Consider the following 21,796-nt stretch of genomic DNA (forward strand, 5'->3'; position numbering starts at 1 on the left):
TCTTAACTATCTTTTAGTTGCATTAGTCTAGGTTTTGAGGATCATTTAGCTCCTTGCTCTTTTCTGTAACAGAAGTTTCCTCCCTCTTGCAATGATTCAGATCACATGAAAAAACCATATAAATGAACTTATTAAACCAAAGAGAAAATGGATAATAGAAGACATTTTTTTTTATCTAGTATAGCTATAAAGCATCTTGCACACCTATAGAAAAATGATAATTTATTATTTATCCCCTTAAACAAATGTTGACCTTCATTCCATTCTGTCAACAACAAGAAGAGAACCAATTTGAACAGGGGCTTGAGTTTTGACCACGTTGGAATACCCATAGATGGAAATATCAATTCCCTAAGCCTTTTTATTCTCAATTTGTCCCTTGATATAGAAATAAGTAATTCTCAAGCCATCCCACCAAAACCAGAAGTAAACAAATGTGACTTTGTTATCCATCGATGCATAAGGGACATTGAATTGCATGTAGTTTAACAATATGAAAATATAATACCTATAACCTTACCTTAAAATTCATGGTTGGAACCCAACCTAGCTTTTCCTTAATTAATGTATATTCAGAATTTTGAACATGTACACCCTTTAGACTAGGAATGTGATGTATCAACAACTTTTTATTCTCAAAGCTTGACACCATTTCAACCATCTCATTCATGCTGACCATTACATCACTACCAATATTCACTGGGTCTCTAAAGTCTGATTTAGTCAACTTGGAATATCGACATAAAGATTTGTAAGAAGAAACAACATGAATATGAATAAACAGGTTGAAAGAATTAGGTCCAAAACTGAATTTGAAAATCCATTTCAAGATTGGGTACCTTAGTACATCCTCCACACATGCATCAATGAATGTAAAGGATTATGTTTTCTTTTCGTCCCCCCCACATTTCAAACCTATCAGTAGATGTGATTGTCTTCCTACAAAAGGCAGCATGAGCCTTAGTTAGTAAACAGTTCAAGTGAGAATGAGCTATAACAACTTAATCCTACATAAGGCAACTCTTCTAGCTGGGGAACCAATCTAGATCTAACAATTGTAGGACAATAATCAAAGGTTAATAACTAACAAATTAGTTACTATGATAAACTAGGTCCTATGGAATTACATCACTTCTCCAAACTACAGAGGCCATTGATATATCTAGAGTGTACCACTGACAAATCAGAGTGTCCTACTTCAGAGGTGTGCTCTTACAGTAACTTTATGAATATTCAGTTAATTCTAATAGTTTAAAGTAACCTTGAAATCAGTTTGGACTACCATATAGCATCACAGATAAATGCTTCTCATCAAACATCCAAGCTTTTCCTAAACACATTTCAGTACTCAGATCTTGCATTGCCTTATGACCAAAATGTTATGTGAGAATCTAAGATAGCACTGAATAGCATTACCAGAGTTTTAAAGCAACATATGGCTACATACCTCAGTTGGCCAAGCATCAGACTCCTTCAAGCTCACGTTGGTCTCCAATTGTTTGAATTCAGGATAAATGCATGCACTAGAAGCATAGAAAAACTTACAGAACCACAAATAACTTATGAAGAGATATGCTATGTCAAGTGATCAAGGAGGCTGTGATCATGAGAGTAAAATGGTTATATTTTTTTGCAAATAATTTTATGTTTTGTGGGACTCACGTTGTGATCGTGAGAGTAAAATGGTTTTTTTTTTTTTTTTGTAAATAATTTTATGTTCTATGGGACTCAAATATTATCTGCACGATTTATAGCAAGGTAATTTCAATTTTCAATAATAAAAAGTTACAGATAGTACTTGTATAAACTAGCATAAATCCATTTTAATTTCAAAACTGTCAAGCATTAAGAGGGATAAATCCCTTGAAGTGCAAACCTTTTCCCAAATTTTTGTACTCTATAATATATTTGCACCTCTAAAAAGTTATCCCTCTTGATACTTGGTTGGGCACTCGATAGAATAGGGTCAAAATGGATCTAGTTTGGCAAAGCAAAATGGAAAACAATGCAATCCAAAGTGCAGAAACAAAACAAGGTATCACCTTTTAACACCATTGATTCACGCAGCTTCAAGGATGTTGAATATGATCATGGTGTTGTTGTACATAATAACAGAGTGATTAGACTGAATGAATCCCATACCACCCATGTCTACAGCCAAGTTGAAAACATGGCCAACTCCTTTGGTAACAGCCAAGAAATTGTCCATAACTCTTAGATCCACAAGATGGAATTCATTGCAGAACATATCCTCAATCATGTGTTCGTTCTTCTTCCAATCAGAGGTGCCATTTAGATTTCAATCTTGGGGCAATACAGAAGGAAATGAATTGACCAACTCTAGTGATCGAAATTCTGTTAGGAAACCAGCTCACCAAAAGATAGAAAAGATAGATCAATTCCTTAGAATTCAACCTCTTCAAGGGGGCAACCTCCTTTAAATTACACAAATGAACAATTCTTGGATGATACAAATGAAAATACCTCCTTTATATATATAGGAGTCTAAGGGGTCATAGTATAATTAGAGCTAACATAACAATAATAATGTAAGGGCACAATAATAACAATAGTGGGCTTCTATGGGGCACAATAGTAACAATATGGGGACTACATGGGTACAACAATATAATAAGGGGGTTGTACTAATAACAATAAGGGGTTACACTAGTAGTATAGGGGTCTAACATGCCCCTCTCCTTCAAAATGTGTTGTCCTCAACGCTTGAGTAGTTCTTGATGCTTCTATATAAAATTCTTGTCTTCCCATGTGGAATCTTCTGCGGGTAAATTCCACTTGATGAGATACTCTGAAATTGATCAATTTCGTCACTTTCGGGTTCTTGTTTCTGTGACTGCTCGAGGTTCCAATATGATTTTTTTCTTCCTCTTCAAGTTTTGACAATATTGTTTGAATTGGGATCTTCTGCAACTTTTGAATGAGTGGCCACACTTCTTCGTCCTTCTTCCATTCATCCCTTGCTTCATTTATCCAATCTAGTTGGATAATAGAAATAGCACAAAACAATGCTTCCACATCCTCATCCTTTCTTGAGAGTGCATTTGCAACAAAATTTTGCTTCCCTTTTCTATAGATGATGTCAAAGTCATAACCCAACATATTTGTGACCCATTTTTTCTGTTCTTCTAAAGGTAATAGTTGTTTTAAAAAGTATTTAATACTATCATGATCCATTTTTACCTTGAAGTGCCTTCCCATTGGGTAAGGTCGCCATTTCTTAAGTGCATGTAGTATTGCCAACGTTTCCTTCTCATAAATAGCTTGCTTGAGATGTAGCCATAAAAATACCCAACCACCTACATCAAAACATTTTTCACTGCGATGTTGATCTACTTGTTGTTTCATATGATTATGCACCAAAGTGGCGTTATCCTTTAAAAGTTGGAGAACTTGTTGTTGATTCTCGATGTGATCTTTCACTACTTGAACCTTTTTCTTCTTGTTATGTCCTTCTATCTTTAGAGTTAGGGAGTGGTAATTTCTTCTAATGCTTTACAAGATATGGTCGGATTCATTTCTTGATGCTCGATGTGATCTTTCACTTCTTGAACATTTTTCTTCTTGATATGTCCTTCTATCTTGATAGTTTGAGGAGTAGTAATTCTAGCCAATGCATTACAAGATATGGTTAGATTTGTTTCTTCTTTCTCAATGTGATCTTTCACTTCTTTAACCTTTTTCTTCTTGATATGTCCTTCTATATTGAGAGTTTGAGGAGTGATAATTATTGCCAATGCTTTATAAGATATGGTTGGATTCATTTCTTCTTTCTCTGGGGTTGGTTCCTGGTGTATATCCTCTTCTTTCAATGTTTATTGATCCTTTTCTTCCCCCACTTCATAATCTATAAAATATAATTTCTTCTCAACACACTTATGACCTTTAGTGCATTTGCTATCACAATTGTAACAAAGCCCTTTTTCTCTTTTTTCTTCCAATTGTTGTGGTGTCACCATTTTAGGTTGTCGAAGGCTAGGAGAAACAACACTTCCATGTTTATAGTTTTGAGGGGTATTGAGGTATAAAAGGTGTCTATTTAACTCCTATTTATCCTACATTAATTATCAATCCAGGTGCGATTTTCTATTTCAAGAGTGTACTTAGTCTGAGGCAGTCAATTCAATCCAAGAGTAATGCTTTCCAATTTGCAGTATAGTGCTTCAAATACAAGAGTAAATGGATGCTTGAAATAAATCCTACTTAGAATTTAAAAGAAACTCGATGCTCTGAAGCTAAATCATTCACTTAAGAAATTAACAGCAATTATCAGTCAAGGATGCAGTAGCAATAACTCTTTCCTTTGTCAACTGATGTAAATGAAATCAAACATAAACAAGATCCTCAATCTGAGAACTCTGACAGTGATAGCCAATGTTCTTTATAGTTGTTGATCTTACACTCCACATTAAAACAACTAATTGGAAATAGCAAGAAATTAAATCAACAATGCTGCCAATATAAATGGAATAAATACGCTAACTGTAATAATGCGAAAAGGCAAAACCAAATACTTGCAGAAAGGAAATGAACAACAATGATATTTAGTAGAAATGAACAACAATATGTAATGAACAACAAAGTCAGTTTACTGGAATGAACAACGAAGCTTTGTAATTGAAATGAACAACATAACAATATAGTTCGCAAAAAGTAATAATCTTATTATGATGAAAAGGAATGGAAACGCAATTCAGTTATAGTTACAAAAATTCGTAAACTCTGGAAACAAACAATAGTAAAGTAATTCAATTTAAATGAATGAAAACCAAACCAAACCATCACACAACTACGATTGTAAAGTAATGGTAAAGATAGCGAGTGGATCCACCTGGGCCGGGCCCTTAGCTACTAGTGAAGCACTGCTGGACTACTTTAGTATAAACGAACAGAATAGCAACCGACTTATGTATTAATCATATGAAAATGTTACAGGTAATCACACTCTGTTTTAATAAACGTGAGTCAATGATCAGAGAAATACAATAACAAATTCTGAATAATGATAAGTGATCCTCTCCTAAATATTTACAAACGTTGTCCCTTTTATATTGGACGGGCAGATAAAACAAGGAATAATAGATAGATTGTAAAACATCAAGAGATCCTGAGGGATACGCTCCATCCTCTAACTCCAGTTGATCCCTTTGTCTTCTTGCGTTGATGCTGTGATTTTCCATCCTTATCCTTAACTGTGCACTCTGATCCTAATCTTCTTGTCTGGATATGGCTTCCTGGTGAAGGAACAACAGTTACTCTGTTTTGTCTTTTCCTTCAAAATGGTAGTTTTCCATTTCTTCTATTTTCTGCATGGAAAAAGACAATAATTAACTAATTCGAAATAATCAATAACTCCCTAGTTTTTGCTATAATTCTTTGATATATTATCATCTTAGGAATAAAAGGAGTTATGATAAAAGGAAAAGATAAGGAAATAAATGGAAAATTCATACCTTTTCCATAGCTCAACACACCCCCCTGCTTACCCTTTTTCATGGCCTCATGAAAACCATGTAATTGGCATGCAAAGTAGTCAAAGAATAGGTTGGAGAGGGATTGTCATGCAATGGTCGAAAACCATGATTTGTAGCTAAAACTTCAAAAATGGGCCCTGTTTGCCCTTCAGGAAACTCATATATGGCCTTGTACCCTTCTGCAGGATACCAGATAATAGGGCTTTGAAACCTACAACCAAGCCAATACGGGCCTTCCCTCAAAATGAGGTTACTATAGGTAACCAGGCGATATGTGCAGCTAACTTGAAGTTCTTGTAATTGAATGGCTCTCTGTCTTGTATATTCCGATTGGAAGTCTTCCATCTGAATTTAGCTGCTGCCAAGGAATTGTCTTTGATAGAGAGGAAATATTCTACCCCTTGCTGGACAATTTCTTTGTGGATGGGTCCCAGGGTTTGAATCACTCCTTCCTTTTTCATTAGGCTTTTATGTTTAGCCCACAGTTGCAATGGGTTTTTCGGTTCACCCCTAACCCAAAGGTCTAACCCATTTTCTTGTCTCTAAAAAGTGTTATGGGCCTTGAGCCACTTTAAATGGTTAACGAGAAATGAAATAAATGCTTGAAACTATATATCACCCATAAAATCTAGGATTCTTCTCCATTTCCCCTTCCAATATAAAATTATGTAAATAAAACTCACAGAGTAATCGTTGAACTTTTACTCCATGGTGTTTACAGCAATTTATAAAATCATCAATAGTTTTTAGTTCTATAGATTTGCCCGCTTTCATGGCCTTAATTTTTAATTTTAATTATCTGTCTAACAAAAACAAGGCATAGTTTTTGGAAGGTGACCTACATGCTAGAACATCTATATATAAAGAACAGAGAGTATCCATTTGATTCCTGACTGTTTTCAGGTTGTTTTTTACCTCTTCAATTTTTTCTTCTGCCCTTCGATATTTATCAAAGGCTTCATTCTCTGATGCATTGATGCTCTTTAATTTATATTGCAATTCTTGATATTTCTTCTGAGGGATAGTCTCTTCCTCAAACTTCTCTATAGTACACTGAGCTTTTTCCAGATCCTCTTGGAGTTTTATTATACCAGGGTGGTTTTTTATCAAAACATCTTTGGGTTGAAGATTTATCTGGGTGCTCTTATCACAATTCCGAGTGCCCATAGTTTGTGTCTCTTTATCAAGGAATTTATGGGTGGCCGTATTGCTGGAGGATAGTGCCTCTGTTTGAGCATCTTTGTCACAGACATATACATTTTCTATTTGGACAACTGCGTCTATAACAACTGCATGTTGTTCCTTACCATCCTGAACACGTATGGGCTCAGTTTGAGTCTCCACAGCCTTTGTATCATGAGGTTCAGTTTGTATGGCTACATCCACTATTTTCGGGGTTCTTCTTGTGATTTTCCCCTTTTTTAGTGCCTTTGTCTTCTGTCTGAGTTGTTTTACTAAATTTTTCAAGTTTTGATGTTCCTTTCGCAACTTCTTAATTTCACTTTTCTTCTTCTTCTCAGGAGGAACAACTATTTCCCTAACTGTCTCTATTCTTTCTGGGCTCGGCTGTTCCATTGGATTTTTCTCTTCAAGGGCTGTGCCTTTGCCCTGGCTGGTTTCCATAACCTCTGTTTGTAGTTTCTCTTCAGTGTTTACATGATCTGGACTAGGTTCCTCTGGAGGAATATCCCTAGTTTACTCTGCCACTTCCTGAGCGGCTTCTACTCCTACTTATTCCTCATTATTTATTTCTTTTGATGAATTCTTGGTGTGGGCAGAGTGTTACTGTGATTGCTCTACCGCAATATTGAGGTTGAGCAGACTTTGGGGTTGGATATAATTACTCATACTGGCCAAAATTTGGGCCAATTCGTCCTCCTGCAATGGGTTTTGCGGTGGACTTACGCTAGGGTTTAAAGGTAGTATAGTTCCTTCCCTCTCTTCTTCACTAGAGTGTTCAATTTCTTCTTCTAATTCCAACTCTTGGTTACCTCTCCCTTCGGTTTGCGAGGGTTTCTCATTTTCAGAACTGAGTAATTTTAAGGGTTGGCTACTGCTACCTTGGAGGCTCTCAAACATTCCCTTGCCTATTCTTAATCTGGAGGAGTGTCTGCATTTCGAAGGCCTGCTTGCTGTATTGGCAGTTCTCTTTCTTTTTGGGGCTAGTAAGGCTAGTCCCCCGTCTATGGAGAACACCAATTCTTCCCAACTGGTCTGTTGTTGAGCAAGGTTGTAACTTACTATTAATCGAATTAAACAATGGTGGCTCACTACAGTATCTATATGACGAGATCTTTTTATACTCTTAGCAGCATCATGCAGCAAAAAATTTAGGTATGCAGGCAAATTTACAACACATTTATGTTTTAATACTGATAATAATTTGAGGTGGCGTGGTCTTACCACATCCTTTCTCCCATCGCATGTAATGTAGCTCTGCACTATTCTAGCTAGTTCCATCCATGGTTCCCCCAGAGATGAAGGCTGGACTCCTTTTCCTTTAACGATCAGGTTCTGTCCCTCATCCCGAAAGGTGGCCATGGCGTCTTGAAGTCTCAATTTCTTATGTGTCCATATGGGTCCCACTGCTGGTAGTCCAGATACCTCTGCAATCACTGTATCTATCACTATTATTCGCCTTCCTCTTACTATGGAATGATCGTCCAACAAATTCTACAAAAATTCGATAGCCACGACTTCATGGGGCTGTTGTAGTCATGTAAAATAGGTGATCCATCCTGCTCTTACCAAAATTTCTCGTGCAGCGTCGGAAACTATTAGTACATGTGGCTCGCTGCGTACTGATCGACCTCCCATTTCGTCTAAGTTCTGTACACTATTAATTTTACACAACAATACACAGAGATAACAATGGAACAACAAACTGTGCATATCAGATAATATCCCAATACCATTAAAACTTTGCTATTAAGGGATCTAATGCAGTCTAGTACCTCCGAATAGGAAACTGACACGTATGCAGGAGTATTTTGGAAGTCACCCGCGCCCCCCTAAAATGTGATAGGTCGTCCTCGACTGATTTAAATGGAGGAGCAACGTACTGGACGACAGTTGTACAGGATAAAAAAGGAAAGGTGTACATATCCATGACAAAATCACAAAAAGTATCGAGTTGCTGAAATCGAGGCTTATGATGAAAATTGTGAATAGATATGGAGGTGCTATGGAGTGATGTGAAAAAGGGAAAAGGACAACTGATGTAGGTAAGATGTTATGCAATCCTCATCCCACTTAAACCATTTATGATTGATTTTAAATGATATTCATGCATAAAAGGTTCAAAAAGAGGAATTTGGGAACATAACCTCTTTTGAAATAAATATAAAGAAATAAGAAAAGGGTCTATAATTACTATTGGTGTTGAAAAATATGACTCCAATACCATCAGCAGAGCTCTGTTTCCCATAGGTGTTTATAACCTTGACAAAGTTGCTTTTTCACTTTTGGAACCATAATCATTTATATATGCCTAGGAAAGTGCTTTGTGATGTTAGAATGGAGGCCATTGTGTTGGCTTGGTAACCAGTTGGATCAAAATGCCATTCACTAGGAAGAAGTGAAAGGTGGGCAGGCTGGCTCGTGATGAGACCTCCTATTCCAAGGACTTTTTTTTTTTTTTTTTTTCTGCTGTACCCATTGGATCATATCCTTGGTGTGGTGGCCATAGTGGTAATGCCACTTCACCACTTTCTTATAATCATGGTAGGCTGGCTCTTGATGAGACCCCCTATCCTCCATTTGATGAATCACAAAATTGTTAGTAATCATATAGATATATATTTTTTCTTTTTCTTTTCTTTTATCTAGCACTTCCTATTTATACATAGAGGATGGCTCAACACTCCTTAAGAGTAGGGATGGTGGAAGGAGTCTGAACATCTCAATAGGGAAAATATGCCCTTATTCTTATTCAATAATAGTAATCAAAGAGAATTATGAGAGTCAGGGAAGAACCAACATGATAAAAAAATCAATCAATTTAATTTTTAGTGAAGATAAAGATAGCAAAGTGATATAGATAGTTGTGTCCTTTCCCTTTTCTTATCAATACAAAGCAATCTCTTGAGAGATGACAATTTTTCTTTGATTTTCTTATTTCAGTAACTGCTCATTTTTGTGTTCTTGCATGTATTTGTATCTTTTCCTTGAAAGGATCATGAAGAGTGAAGCATTATTCACAAAAACTCTCAATAAAATTTGTTGTTCTTTAAGAGAAACAGCAAAAAATGCACTCAAAAAGTGTTGTTCCTTAGATGGAACAGCTGTTGTTCCTTAACAAGAATAGCAAAAAGAACATCTTCACCCAAAACTGCAGTTCCTTTAAGAGGAACGACAAAAAAAGAAACAAATCACACGCGAAAATGCTATTCCTTAAGCAGATCAACAAGTAAAACAAGCGCAAAATAAAGTGTTGATCCTTCGGCGGAACAACGAAAAAACACTCCAAATAGAAACTATTATTCCTTAGAAGGAACGACACAAATGTAAGGAAAATTTTAAGGACGGAAAATTTTCTTGAAGTTTAAAATATTGGCGAATCTCACTAATCCCTAATATGCAAATTATAAATGTTTATTGATATATTTGTAAAATTAATCAAATTTATAATTATTTTATATATAGTCTCTATATAATGTTGGCGATTTTTAAGGTAAAATAATTTTATATTCTAAAATTTGGGCGAATCGTCTTTTATAAAATTGGAAATTGGCGAATCTTTTTTGTGGAAAAATCATGGAAAATTAGCCCACTGGGCGAACATTAGCCCCTAAAATTTTCCATGGCAAGTAGTCTTGCTGTTATTTTAAATGGAATGGCTAAAAAAATACACGCAGGTTGTTGTTCCTTAAGAGGAACGACTGTTGTTCTTTAAGAGGAACAACAACTGTTCCTTAAATGGGATAGCAGAAATACAATCATGCGAAAGTGTTGTTCCTTAAGAGGAACCATTGTTGTTCCTTAATAGGAACAACAACTGTTCCTTTAAAAGGAACAACAATAATAAACACGCGAAAGTGTTGTTCCTTTAATAGGAACGGCTACTATTCCTTAGGAGGAACAACAACTGTTCCTTTAAAAGGAACATCAAAAAATAAACACATGGAAGTGATGTTCCTTAAGAGGAATGACTATTGTTCCTTTTAAAAGGAACAATAGAGATGCAAAAACATGGAAGTGTTGTTCCTTAAGAGGAACGACTGCTATTCTTTAGGAGGAACAACAATTGTTCATTTAAAAGGAATAGCAAAAAAATAAACACGTGGAAGTGTTTTTCCTTAAGAGGAATGGCTGCTATTCCTTAGGAGGAATAGCAGTTGTTCCTTTAAAAGGAACAACAAAAAATAAACACGTGGAAGTGTTGTTCCTTAAGAGGAACGATAGCTGTTCCTTAGGAGGAACAATAGCTGTTCCTTTTAAAAGGAATAACAAAAATGCAAAAACACGAAAGTGTTGTTCCTTAAGAGGAACGACTGCTGTTCCTTAGCAGGAACAATAGTTGTTCCTTTAAAAGGAACAACAAAAAATAAACACATGGAAGTGCTGTTCCTTAAGAGGAATGGATGTTCTTCCTTAGGAGGAAAAACAACTGTTCCTTTTAAAAGGAACAACAAAAGTGCAAAAGCACGAAAGTGTTGTTCCTTAAGAGGAACGACTGTTGTTCCTTAGGAGGAACAACAACTGTTTCTTAAGAGGGACAACACAAAAATAAAACTACATGGAAATTTTGTTCCTTAAGAGGAGCGATTGATGTTCCTTTGGAGGAACAATAGATGTTCCTTAAAAGGAAAAACACAAAAATAAAATAAAGAAATCATATGCTGCTATCTAAATGGAACAACAATAAAAATAGGTGAACAATAAACAATTTATACAAGAAAATTTTGAAAAAAATAAAAGTTTATATACAAAATTTAGAATCAACGGAATTTTTCAGTGAATTGATGCTCGGGAGGGGTTATCTTACTCAACAAGAATCTACATAGTTGAATCTTCTCGTAATGGCTGGTAAAAGGATTCCCAAGTAAGCGGTTTGTGATATAGTCCCACTCGATGACCGTTTGCTTTGAAAGAGTGTCCAGATCCATCAATGGTAGTCAATGTAATGGTGCCATTTTCATGCACTTTCTGTATATCATAAGGTCCAAGCCATCGTGTCTGGAGTTTTCTAGGAAAATCTTGAAACCTGGAATCGTATAGGAGTGCCCAATCTCCTTCACGGAAGATTTTCTTTTTAATCAGGGTGTCATGCCACTTTGTTCTCTGTTGTTAAATTAATGCAGTGTGTTGAAGAGCTGAGAACCTGATTTCATCTAACTCATTTATTTGTTGTAATCTATTAGTCTGGGCCTCATTTAAATTCAAACCCACCTCCTGCGTTGTTCTTAATGTTTGAATTTCAAATATGATTGGAAAGATGGGTTATTTCCCAAATACTAATTGATATGGTCAATACCTGGTGGTGTTTCTCCACGTTGTTTAGTATGCCCACAAGGTTTCCGGTAATCTTGAAGCTAGTCGCGTCTATGTGATGCAACTGTTTTTGTTAGTATTGCCTCAATTACCTTATTAGTGCTTTCTACTTGACCATTCGCTTGTGGGTGGTATGGGGTTGTAATTTTGTGCAAAATGTGGTAATTTTTTAATGTTGTAGCAATTTTATTACCTAAAAATTGCGGTCCTCCATCTGTAATTATCTCCCTCGAGAGGCCATATCGCACAAATAATTGAAAAAGAAAATGTATTACAGAATCCTCTGTAGCGCTTGGCAGTGCCTCTGCTTCAACCCATTTGGTAACATACTTTGTTGCAACCAGTATGTATGTTTTCTGATTTGATAATGGGTTAACAGGACCAATAAAATCGAGCACCCATCGCTCAAATGGCTCAATTACTAATTGTGGGTTTATAGGCATTTCATTAGATTGTCCAGGGCGTCCTACCCTTTGGCAGGTATCACAGGCTTGAACAAACTTTTTATCATCTTTAAAAATAGTGGGCCAATAATACCCTATTTGTAGAACCTTGTGACCAATCCTGCGGTCTGCGAAATGTCTGCCACATGGCCCATCGTGGCATGCTTTCAAAACATCAAATATTTCATCTTCTCAGATGCATCTTCTGATGTGCATATCTGCCCATGTATGAAATAAGTAGCCCCCAATCCAAGAGAATCGGGTACTGCATTGTACTATCTGCTTTCATTCATTAGGCGTTAAATGTTTGGGTAATTTTCCTACTGCTAAGTAATTTGCAACGTCAGCATACCATGGTGTTATGACAGTAACAGCAAACAAATGTTCATCTGGAAATTGATCTTCGATTGCTGCTGCGTCCATTGGCTTTGGCATTCGTGAGATAAAATCATCTACAGGATTCTCTTTTCCAGGTCGATCCTTAATTGTGATGTAAAATTCCTGCATGAGAATCAACCATCTTGTTACTCTACCATTTGTAACTGGTCTATTTGCTAAATATTTTATGGCAGAGTGATATGTATATAAAACTATAGGATACCCAGTTATATAATGTCTAAACTTATTTACAGCATGTATTACAGCTAAAAATTATTTTTCAGTCACAGTATAGTTTAATTCAGTAGGAGATAGATTCTTGCTAATATAATAAATTGCATATGGCTTTTTATCTTCTTCCTACCCAAGAACTGCTCCAATTGTTGTATCTGAAGCATCAGATGAAATTTGGAATGGCAAATCCCAATTGGGGCCCCTAAGCACTGGGGCTGTCGATATGAGCTTTTTTAGATCCTCAAAAGCATGGTCACACTTGTCTATCCAAATGAAATCAACATTCCCTGTTAGTGCATATAAAGGTGTAACAATTTGAGAAAAATGTTCTATAAATATTCTATAATAACCAGAAAATCCCAGAAAACTGCGTACCTCTGTTTGTGTGGTAGGAGTAGGTATTAAAAAAATTATCTGAATTTTAGCCAGATCTACCTGTATTCCAGCTGCTGAGATATAATGACCTAATATTAATCCTTCGGTCATCATCATATGACACTTTTCATGGCTCAGGCAGAGCCTGGTGGCAATGCATCTTTGCAGCACTTTTTCCAATGTTTGTAATGCTGGCTCAAAATCATCCCCATAAGGTGTGAAATCATCCATATATACTTTGAGCCCTTCATTTATTAGATTTGAAAAAATGTTGAGGATGGCCCTCTGAAATGTGGCAGGAGCATTTCATAACCCAAAGGGTAAGAATCTATGAGCAAATGCTCCCCAAGGGTAGGTAAAAGTGGTTTTATCCTGATCTCTAGGGGCAATCTGAATCTGTTTATATCCACTGAAGCCATCTAGGAAAGAAAATAATTTCTTTCCTGCTAATGTGTCTAATACATGATCAATGAATGGAAGGGGGAAGTGGTCTTTCTGGGTTGCTTTGTTCAATTCTCTGTAGTCTACACATATCCACCACTTTCCATTCTTCTTTGGCACCACTACTAGTGGAGAGACCCACTTGCTGTCAGATATTGGGTAAATAAAGTTTACATCTAAAAGTTTTTGTAATTCAACTTTCACAATATCCTTAAGATGAGGGTTTAATCTCCGTTGGGGTTGGTGAACGGGTCTAGCATCCTTTTCTGTATAAATGTGGTGTGTACACAGCTGGGGATCAATTCCTTTCATGTCTGGGTAATCCCATGCAAAAGATTCCTTATATTTTCTCAGTAGTTGGACCAACTTTTCTTCTTGTTTAGCAATCAAATTTTTGTTAATGTTCAAAGTTTTTCCTGGTTCAATTTCTATAGTTTTGCTATTGTAAACAAAGGTGGTGGGTATTGATTGATCATGAGTGTCTTTCAGGGGATCTTCTTCTACATCATTATCGAATGCTACCTCAATCATGTGACATTGTAAACGAGATCTGGTTTCTGGTTGGTTAATGAAGCTATGAATAATGTCGTCCTTTGTTTAGTCTTTAAATTCAAGGGAATCTTCAATGGTTAATGGTGATGTAATATTTTCTATCAGGTATGATACTCGTTGTTTCTTTGTTTTAATTATTGTGAGGCTTGGCTGGGCAAGAGGGTATAAGGCTAAATTCTTGACATTACTCCCTCTTGCTATAATCATGCTGCCTTGTCGATAGCCAATGTAAACGTCAATAGTTGCCAGTTAGGGTCTACATAAAATTAAAGGATGTCCATCTAGTCATTTTTTTGGATTAATAATCAGAAAGTCTGCAGAGTATTCCTAGGAATCTACAGATACCATTACATCATGTAGTGTGCCTTCTGGTCTAACTACCGATCAGTCAGCCAACTCCAATAAGGTTGTGGTTGGGTCTAATGATGTAATGCCAAGCTTTTGACAAGTTGTGGTTGTTAAAATGTTGATTGCAACTCCTAAATCAACCAAGGAATTTGGGAAAGAGCATCCATTGATTTGCATTGTGACTATAGGATTCCTTGGGTCCTCATATTTTACAGGTGCTTCTCTTCCTGATAGTAAGTCAGATAGGGTGCTGACTACTTGGACAGTTGGGTTAGTTATTATTCTCCTCTTGGGATTTTTTATACATAATTCTTTAATGGTTTTTGTGTAAATTGGGATATCTTGGATAGCTTGGAGGAGTGGAATTTTTATACACAAATTTCTTAGTTCTCCCAGAAGATCAAAATTGGGATGTTCTATTGGGTGCGGTATGATTAATCGTTCTGGGAATGGAGGAGAAGAGGTGGTTGCTTGTTCATGAGTTTGTTGTCTAACCACATTCTCTTCTTGTAGTGTTTGTTCTAAAGGTAACAAGTTTTCAACTTGATCATTTTTGTCTCCCTCTGTTTCTATAATGTGCCCAGATCTTAATTGAATGTCGTTGCACTCCCTTAACTCGGTTTCTAGTTCTGGTCCTTCAATTATTTGAACAGATTGAACCGGTCTATTGTTGGGGTTTGGGTTGGGTTGGGCTAGGAGTTGCAGTCTTAAGTTGGTTTGGGGATTTTGTTGCAATGTATAAGGTGCTGGCAGTGTAGGTTGAGGGAGAGGAATCATTCTAGCTGGCTGATTTATTGGTCTTTGCTAGTTCGACTGCCAGGTTTGACTCTGCGAGGTGGAGGGTGACCATTATGTTGGATATGCATTATTTTTCCAAAATGGTGGACAGTAAGGAAATTTCGGCTAGTTGGTTTGATTTGTTTGATTTTGCCATGATGATATGGGAAATGGCTATTGTGACTAGCTGGGGAAAGGTGGTTGATTTTGCCACATTCCATTATATTTCTGAGCATTATATTGAGGAGGCTGAAAAGAAGAGGATGGATCAACGAGCATACCTGTTTGTCATGGATGCGATTGGCAGCGCTGATTGAGTATGTAAACCGAATCTGTTTCTTCTTTTGCTTCCTTGTAAACTACTTTCAATCCCGAGAGTGAGGGGCAGCTTTTTGTGGAGTGATCTTTCGTGCAGATGGCGCAGACTTGGACTATATCCAGCGGGCACTCTTTGTGGCTATGTTTCTTTTTGCATCTGGGGCAGAATATTGCCAAATTTTGCTCTACTTTTGCTTGCTTTTGTTTAGCTTGCATGATGTTAAACTGCATTGACAGAGTCCCTAGAATATCAGTTTTGAAATCTTCTAGTAGATTGCCGATTTCTGCGTGGGTTATACCTCCATTGGGGACCTTACTATCCCTTGTGATCATGTCACGTTCTGCTGGCTTTAGTCTTGTGCTGCCTCTCAAACTCCTGATACACAAATTAATGATGTCAGCAAAATTTTCTTGATATATGTCACCTTTGCCCATAATGTTTAATGTTTCAACCCATTGTTCTTTCATCCCTTTAATTAATGTAGTTTTTAACACATTGTCAGGCAAGGGTAAAGATGCATAAGGAGATCTCTGGAGATTGTATTGAAAGCGTTCTACATATTCTTCCAGTGTTTCATTAGGTCTCGCTGTCATTTGAAATATTTCATCCTTTAATTCTCTAGACCTATGGTAATCCTAATATTTCTTTAGAAAAGCACCTTTCATCTAATCCCAGTCATTTATAACACCTCCACCTAACCCCATAAACCATAGTAAAGCTGCTCCCTTTGATGTGGAGGGAAATAGTTTTAGTTTTTTGGGATCGGTGGTATAGTCATACCCCTAGCATAATACATCGAACTCAAACAGAAATGCATCTGGATCTTCCGATGTTAGGCCATGGAATGTAGGAATATGCTGGAGAGGAATGGCATTCATAGGTGCATTAATTGCAGTGTCCACAACGGGATATTGCAGTGTGGAGGTTTGAGGTGTTTGCTGGTTTTGGGCCATTTGAACAAATATGTGCCAATATCCTTCTGGGATTTCTAGGGATTTATTCCTAGGATGACTAAAAGGAGTAGGAATGGCCTTGACAACACTTCCTTGGTCAGGGATAATGAGTGGTCCTTGTTGAACTATTATCTGGGGGGATTTTGACTTTTCAGGTTCTTTTGTTTTGTTTTGGATGACCTTAACAACACTTCCCTTATCTAGGCTATTAGGTGTTAGAACTATTTCGAGAGGGGATTTTGGCTCTTCTATTCCCCCTATTTCTCCTCCTCCTTCGTGGAGATTTCTAGAGTTCCCTTCTTGAAAAGAAATTGGGCGAGAATTCTCAATTTCTTGAAAATATTGCTCAGTCTCTTCTGTTTGGCTATGCACCTCAGCAAAGGCTACAGATGGTGAAACTGTGGCCCGAAGGGAACCAGTAGGTTGTCTAGAAGCAACTTTTCTAGGGCCCACTGATGGCTGAGATTCGACTTGCTTAATGATTTCGTTTATGAAGGTTGATCGACCAAGGGTCACTGGTCCCTTATCTTTATTAGGCTTGGGTAGCAATTTAGGAGTATTTTCAAGTTTTTTCATCTTAGTCATACACACAACTAAAATGTTTATTTCTACCCAATAAAAGTTAACAAATCTACTGGAAAGCGGGTGGGGGAGCAGGGCTGTTACATGCTCTGTACGCAAGTTCTTACCTTCTGTTTTTAATACCCAATTCTCTCTGAGCAGGCACTCACTAGATGCACACTACTCTCTGAAAAAATAAATGGCTACATTCTCCCCGGTAATGGCACCAAAATGTTGAGGTATAAAAGTTGTCTTTTTAACTCCTATTTATCCTACATTAATTATTAATCTAGATGCAATTTTCTATTTCAAGAGTGTACTCAGTCTGAGGCGGTCAATTCAATCCAAGATTAATGTTTTCCAATTTGCAGTATAGTGCTTCAAATACAAGAGTAAATGGATGCTTGAAATAAAACCTAATTGCAATTTAAAAGAAACTCAATGCTCTGAAACTAAATCATTCACTTAAGAAATTAACAAAAATTATCAGTCAAGGATGTAGTAGCAATGACTCTTTCCTTTGTCAACTAATGTAAATGAAATCAAACATAAACAAGATCCTCAATCTGAGAACTCTGACAGTGATAGCCAATGTTCTTTACAGTTGTTGATCTTACACTCCACACTAAAACAACTAATTGGAAATAGAAAGAAATTAAATCAAAAATGCTTCCAATAGAAATGGAATAAATACACTGACTATAATAATGCTAAAAGGCAAAACAAATACTTGCAGAAAGGAAATGAACATCAATGCTATTTAGTAGAAATGAACAAAAATTTGTAATGGACAACAAAGTCAGTTTACTGGAATGAACAACGAAACTTTTTAATTGAAATGAATAGCATAACAATATAGTTTGTAGAAAGTAATAATCTTATTATGATGAAAAGGAACGACAACACAATTCAGTTACAGTTACAACAATTCATAAACTCTGGAAACAAACAACAGTAAAGTAATGCGATTTAAATGAATGAAAACCAAACCAAACCATCACATGACTGCGATTGTAAAGTAATGGTACAGATAGCAAGTGGATCCACCAAGGTTGGGCCCTTAGCCGCTAGTGAAGCACCGCTGGACTACTTCAGTAGAAATGAATGGAACAACAACCAACTATGTATTAATCATATGAAAATGTTACAGGTAATCGTAAGGGATACGCTCCGTCCTCTAACTCCAGTTGATCCCTTTGTCTTCTTGCGTTGATGCTGCAATTTTCCATCCTTATCCTTAACTGTGCACTCCAACCTTGATCTCCTTATCTGGATAGGATTTCCTAGTGAAGGAACAACAGTTAATTTGTTTTATCTTTTTCTTCAAAATGGTAGTTTTCCATTTCTTCTATTTTCTGCATGGAAAACGACAATAATTAACTAATTCACAATAATCAATAACTCCCTAGTTTTTGCTATAATTCTTTGATATATTATCATCTTAGGAATAAAAGGAGTTATGATAGAAGGAAAAAATAAGGAAATAAATGGCAAATTCATACCTTTTCCATAGCTCAACAAGGGGTAGAATTCCTTGTTTCCATAATTTTGCTTTCCACTTTTCTTGCCAACCTGAATTCCTTCTCTAATGAATCAAGTTCCCAAAGAGGAACCTCATGTTGAATGTTATCCTTTAAAGTCCCTATGGAGACATCAATCCTCTGCTTCTTTGGAATATAATTTTCCCTTATATTCAATTTTTGAAAGTCCTTAATGTGCTCTGCCATTAAACACTTTTGTTTTAGATTTATCAATTGGCTAAAGAAGGTGTTTCTCTTTGTATCCTCATAATGTGCTATCATTTCCTCCATGAAAATTGACCACATGACAAGTGGTTTACGAGAACAAAGCCCTTTATACCATAAAAATTGATTCGGTTCTAATTAATTATATGCAATACATACTTTTTGTAACAGTGGTACACCATATAGATCAAAATATTTCTCCATCTATACTATCCAATTTACTGGATCCTTGCCATCAAACTTTCTCATCTTGCTTTTTCTTGATTTTAGGAGCTCGATCTTGAAACAACTGTACCTTTGTAATTTCGGATCTTCTAGTTTTGAAATCACGAATTGTAGTATTCCTCTGCATCCTCTTTCCAATGCCAACAGTCTGATCGAAATTGGATTCTCCAAGAAATAGTTATGCACAATCTCCCAAGATGACCTGATTATACACCTTTTCAAAATAGCGAACTTGTATGACGTGCCATGTGGCACTATTTTTACCTTCGGATTGGAAAAATACCAAAAAAAGACTACAGTCCATCCTATTTTTGTAACTTCTTATGAAATTTCAATCTAATGCTCAGAGATAAAGTAATGACGATTTTCCCAAGGACACCTATTTAATATGTAATTCGGGAGTCTGACGAAACCCTAACTTCCTCAGATCATATATCCAAAAATATAGCGAGACAAGATCTGAAATTCAGTCTCGAGGTTCAGAGCGATTTCTTCTCAAATGGGGTTTTTTTTATCTTTCTGAAACTTTGTAGCAAAAACGTTATAGCGAAAATTCCACGATGACCTGTTTTAGATGAAATTCTGGAGCTTGCAAAAACTATAACTTCCTCAGATCATATCTCTGAAAATATAACGATACAAGCTCTGAAATTTAGACCCAAGGTTCAGAGAGATTTCATCTCAAATGGGTTTTATTTTTAGCTTATGAAACATCACAAAAATAATTTTATAGTGAAAATTCCATGATGACCTATTTGGAGTAGCAAAAACCCTAGAATCCAAAGCTCTAATACCAAATGTTATGAAACCAGCTCACCAAAAGATAGAAAAGATAGATCAACGCCTTAGAATTTAGCCTCTTCGAGGGGGAAACCTCCTTTACATTACACAAATGAACAATTCTTGGATGATACAAATGAAAAGACCTCCTTTCTATATATAGGAGTCTAAGGGGTCATAATATAATCAGAGCTGACATAACAATAATAATGTAAGGGCACAATAATAACAATAGTGGGCTTCTATGAGGCACAATAGTAACAATATGGGGACTACATGGGTACAAAAATATAATAAGGGGGTTGTACTAATAACAATAAGGGTTTAAACTAGTGGTATAGGGGCCTAACAAATTCTCAGTTTTTTACTTGGCTAGTATATACCTCTGTCTAGATTCTCATACTTGTATTCCCCATAGGTCACTCCACCAGCCCCAATGCTTCCCATGGTACTAAGTGAAAGGAGGATATATAACAAGTCTGCAATGACACAACTAGAGTAAGATATCGTTCCATGTTTAAAATCCTCGAAAATAAATGGTAGCCAAGCAAAAAACCATATTAGCAATGACCATGAAAGCACTTAGATTCATAACCCACAATGCAAAAGTAGATGAGAAATATTGAAATTCAATGGAATTCTTGGCCTAAAATGGAGAAAAATAACTCTAGACCATGACCCAAGAAGAAACTATGGTTCAAACCCTAATAAATTTTGGAGAAATCCATATCTGGTAAAAAAGAAATTGTAAATACTTAAACCCATCATCCAATGGGCATGAACTAATAGAAGTCAAAGAAACTTGTTCCAAAAATGAAGGAAAAAATGATCAAATCCTGGTAGAATTCATAAAATCTAGAGAAAAAAAACAAGTTCATGGTTCCATGGAGAGCAACAACCTAAACCTTGTAGGCATAACAACTCTTATTGCCTAACATATTCATGACCTTGGGGGACTGAGAAGCTTTCCCCTTGGACTCCATTTGTACATCATATGCTTGAAGCCTTAGAGAAGATTGGAGGTATAAAATCTTCTATTGTGAGGCTGATAGTAATGTTTTCATCTATAGATTTCTATTGTAGGAAACCCTTGTATTCTTGATGTGAAGGCCTTGTTTCATTTGGATAATGTAATGTGAGGATTTAGCGCCTCAATTTCCTAGTTTGAGTTTTGTGGGAAGATTTGGAAGTTGAACATGGGGTAGTCAGTGCCGCTTAGATACATGGGTTAGCTTTTTGAACTGTTTCTATAATTTCATATAATTCACATAACATTATTGGAGGGTTTACACGATAGACTAGATTTAGCCAAAAGTCACCACTTTCTAGTAAGTGTTTTTACAACTGCAACTTGTAATTAAAGAAGATGTCTCTAAATATGGTTGTGTTTTTATAAACCATCAATGGTAGCTTCAAACTCTAGTTCCTCAGGTTTTCCATTTCATCTTCCAAAACTTGAAAGGATTGGGAGAATAATTTCAATGTAAATCATTTAAAACAACAAAGAAATAAACCACCACATTATGATCAATATAAAGAAAACTAAAGGACCAGAAAACTCCAAGGACTGACAATTTCCAAGAAATATGTGAAATCATGAAAGTAATTTTTTTGTGAGTTCAATAGTGCATATTCAAAGAATATGCCCTGTTTGCAAGGGTGCAAAACTAGATTAACTGTA

The 21,796-nt window shown here is 36.3% G+C and overlaps 1 pseudogene; it reads right to left on the reverse strand.

Annotated features, from left to right (window-relative positions):
- Positions 1-1,268: 1,268 nt before the first annotated feature.
- LOC149169261 (GDP-mannose 3,5-epimerase 1-like) lies at positions 1,269-20,562 on the reverse strand (annotated as a pseudogene).
- Positions 20,563-21,796: the final 1,234 nt, after the last annotated feature.

This window comes from Pinus tabuliformis, chromosome 4_2 (genome assembly GCF_031772625.1).
Source record: "Pinus tabuliformis cultivar Carrire ecotype Pingquan chromosome 4_2, CPIR1, whole genome shotgun sequence".
Lineage (NCBI taxonomy): Eukaryota > Viridiplantae > Streptophyta > Pinopsida > Pinales > Pinaceae > Pinus > Pinus tabuliformis.